This window comes from Arachis hypogaea, chromosome 10 (assembly GCF_003086295.3).
Source record: "Arachis hypogaea cultivar Tifrunner chromosome 10, arahy.Tifrunner.gnm2.J5K5, whole genome shotgun sequence".
NCBI classification, from domain to species: domain Eukaryota; kingdom Viridiplantae; phylum Streptophyta; class Magnoliopsida; order Fabales; family Fabaceae; genus Arachis; species Arachis hypogaea.
Genome location: NC_092045.1, coordinates 30,047,189 through 30,051,686, shown reverse-complemented (window position 1 = coordinate 30,051,686; position 4,498 = coordinate 30,047,189).

Sequence of the window (4,498 nt, the reverse complement as noted above, 5' to 3'; positions counted from 1 at the left end):
TATTAAAACCATAAGCAACTTTAGGAGTACCTTTAGGGTCTAGTTTGTTTCATTGTCAAAGCGCGCTATGAGAGAGTTCACAATAGCTTGTTGAGCTTCCAATTGAGCTTTCACTCGAGCTTATTCTTCCTTTTGGTGTGTTTGTTGCTTTTTAAGTTTTTCTTTGAGCACATCTATTTTCTTTGTTAGCTTCTCACGGTCTTGCATTGCCTCTTGAAGTTGTACTTGAATCCTTAACTTAGATTTCTAAGCCTTTATGCCATAACCTAGCATCACAGCGACTATCACTTTCAAAGGGCTCTATGTAAACTAAATTCCAAGGCGGTTCTCTATAACCCCACAATACAAACTATCCTAATTCAATGCATTGTAAAAAACACAAAATCAATAACAAAATTGAATTAATGATGATGTAGTTACCTAAAAACACAAAAATTTAAGAAAACAAAAAGTATCAAAATCACCAAAAAATGCAAAAAATAGAATCAAAATAATAAGGCACTAGAGTAAAATAATAAGGCACCATAGAACATGATAAAAGAAGAGTTTGCTAGCAAGCTTTCGTCCAAACTCAACAGCCTACACCACCAAACAACAATCACAAAGATAGTAATGACACCTAAGAATTGTACCAAGATAATCAATTAAAATATTCAGTAGATTTGTCTGATCATATGATTAACAAATATAAAATGATCAAAGAATATGAAACAAAGACTACATATGAGGATTTCTGCATGGGTTTTAGTTGTATATAGGGTAATTAAATCCATACCTCTGGGCTTTCTAGATACTGACCTTCAGATAAGAAATCTACAACTTCTGACTCAAGAAAACAGTTAGTGAACCTGCACATTTTGTGAAATCTGTCCTTCCCAAGAATAAACTCTATCATTTTGCGGACAATTACTGTAAGTTCATCAATCTTTATCCAGATTTGGCTATAGTCTTTCGGGCTCACAATCTCCATTGGCACCCTCTTTATCACCAGAATACTCTTGTGCATTAGTATTGACTTTAATTTCAACTTCAAATCTCTTGGAATTACTCCCTTGAACTTCTTGAACAGAACTAGTTTCAGATTGCAAATCCTTGCTCTCATCAACATTAATCAACTCAGATTTCATACCTTCAACCTCATTCATCTTATCCCGATCTTCAGTATTGCTAAACTTTTCGATCGATTGAACACTCTCTTCATTCTTATCCACTAAATCTTGATGCTCATGGTTAAAAATTTAAAATGAACCTAAGATTTCCTCGTCAATAATGCAAAAACTGAAAGTTTACCCAATAAAACATAAGCCCTGCGATATTGCCAGTTACCAGTCCATATTACTATATATACAAAAAAGATTTAAAATACTAATCATCCGATTGCTCTAATTTTAGACGGCAGCAGAAAAATATAGTAAGATTATGACTAAGAACTAGAGTGACAGTGAAGTATTCCAATTCCAATAGCAGAACACATCGAATAATCAGGACTGCGAGAATACAAACAAAACAAAACAAAAAATGGCATGATTAAGAAGCTACGCAAGGCATGCAAACATAAATTCCATAATAACATAAATTCCATAATAATTTCAATTCTAATCCGTTGCTACTAAATTTTGGTGAGATTATAGTCAACATCCCTAAGTTTCAGAATCCACAAGTTTCAGGTTCATATCACTTCATTTGATTAATTAATTATCAATTGGAAGTGGAGCCCTGTTTTTATAAATCAGTTCAGAGTTTCCAGCAAATAACCGACCTTCCAAGTGACTTATCTAAGTCTACAAAATATATATGAACATGAAACTTGTACTAACTTAAAATAGACTAATAGATCTTTAAAATCCTTTTAAAATCAACTCAAAATTCTGTTTAAATTAAAATTTATAGCGTCTGAAAGTTGGTACTACAGAACCAGAAAACCAGAAAAATTTGCAGCAACTACTAAACTTCAAAAAATCATATCTTCCAAACCACCTGGCCAAATTCCCTAAAATTTTTATGGAATTTTCAGGACACACTAAAGTTTTACAAAAAAATAATTTCATCTAAAAAATTAGGTCTCGCCTGCTCCTAAAAAGTCATTCGTTTTGCTGCCAATTATGCAGATTTCTGTAGAAATTCTGCACAAAGTATTTCCCACAACCTCACATACCAAATCCTATATTCAAGCCTAGGATTCATCTAAAATCACATTTCTAACTTTATTTTGACTAAACAAAGTTGTCCAAGAACTCTTAATTCAATATATCACAATTTCATATCATAGGTGCAAAGTAACCATATTAAATCATTAAACCAATCACCAACTACAGCCATGATTCAACTCAATTCCAACAATTATTCACACAAAGCAACCATAAACCATTTGCAGTTACTCATTTAATTTTATTGGCATTCATAACTTAAAACATTTATTTTTCACAAAAATCCCCTACCTCAACTAGTCGAACTCAGAAATTAAACATGACAAACCCTCTTTTGTTCTAAATTTGCAGCAGCAGCGGCATTCCAACATAACCAGAACAGCAACAGTGTCAATTTCCTAAGGCAGCGACGATGGTTGCACCAGGACAAAGGATTCAAATTGAATAGAAATCAAGAGCAAACACAACTCTGGAAATTTAGGACAAGGAATATACTAAATCAAATCGTTCACAAGCATGGAAGTGACAAATTGAAGTGTGTAAATGAAACAGAATTAAATAAAAGAATAGACCAGAACCAGAACAGTAATAATGCTACCGGCAACAACAGCAATGACGTCCTCCTTCAAGTTTGACGATGGCAGAACAACAGCTCTAATAGCGGCTAACTCCGACGGCAATAGGACATGACGGAGTCAAACCCTAGCAGTGGCGGTGGTGGTTTGATGGCGTGAAGGATGGCGACGCGGAATAGGGCCTCGCTCCTACCTTGGTCCTTCGCGTTCGTCTCTCTCTCTTCGCGAAGCCCGCACACCGCGACAACCACGGCGGCGGCAATGAAGCTCCAGCGGCGATGGAGGCAAGGCAGCGGCACAGGCAGCAACGCTTCCCTCCTTTGCGCTACCTCTTCTCCCTCGACGACTCCTCCCTCTCTCACGCGCAGTTTCTTGCATCGATGGCGGCTCGGCAGCAGCGACAGTGACAAGCCCAATTCGATGGCGACATCGCGAACGGCTTCCCCTACGGCGGACCAGACGTAAGCAGAAGGAAGCTGAACGGCGGTGAGGCGTGACGCCGGCGCAGCAACCTTCTCCTTCCTCTGTTTCCCTCACTCTCGTATCTCTCTCTCTCTCTTTTCTTTCTTTCTTTGGATTTCTGTTGCTGGGTGTTAACATTTTGAAAGAAAAGGAAGCAGTATGGCGGTGATGAAAGGCTGAACGTGACTAATTGAAGATTGAACAAGTAGTGGAGGGGGGGTTACGTGTGTGTGGATTGGGTAAAAGGGGTTAGGGTTTTAACTTGGGGATTAGAGTTTCGTGGATGAAATTGAAAATTTTAGATAATTTAGTAATTTTAATAAAATTAGGGTAATAGAGTAATTGAAAACTAATTTTAATCTAATACTAATATTTATAAAAATATTTATTTAATTATGAACTTAATTTATTTTCAAATAAACACTCTAATTAAATAATTAGAGATAATCAAATTAATTTTTTTTAAAATTATAAAATAATCTTCAAAATCTAATTATTCAAATTAGCGCATATAAAATCCTCATTGTTTTTAAATCACTAAAATTTTAAATCAATAAAAAAGTACTTAATTAATACAAAAATTTCTAAAAATATGTTCTCAAATAAATAAAATAAATTATAAATAATTTATTATTAATTTTTCAAAATATGGCAACTACCCTACTAACCTTCTTTTTACTTTCAGCATTTAGTAATGTAATTTTTTTCTTTTATATTTATTTACTTTTATTTATATTTATAATTTTACTTAAAATTTCTTTAAGTTCCATGAATTAAATTTTAATTAATTTTAAAATTTGATTATTAATAAAAATTGTATATTAATTTTTTAGAAGAATCTAAAATAATATTTATAATTTTTAAAATTTTATTTTTTGAAACAAAATAAAATTATTTTGAAAAAAATATATACACAATTTTTTTATTCTTAAAGTGTTTAACATTTTGAAAAAAATTGTTGTAAAATATACTTATATTTTGTGACAAATAATTAACTTGTTACAAACAATATTAAATTTTGTGACAAATTAAATTTTTGTTACAAAACAATTAGAGTTTTTGAAACAGAAAGTTATTTTGTTACAAAACAATTGGAATTTTTGAAACAAAAAATATTTTGTTACAAAATATTCTGAATTTTTGTAAATTATTTTTTTTGTTACAAAATATTACTATATTTTGTAACAAAACACCATCTTGTTACAAAAACTAACATTATTTGTAACAAAATAAAATAGGTTGTTATAAAATATTATCATGTTTTGTAACAACTTATTTTCTTTGTTACAAAACATTATCCTTTTGTAACAATCA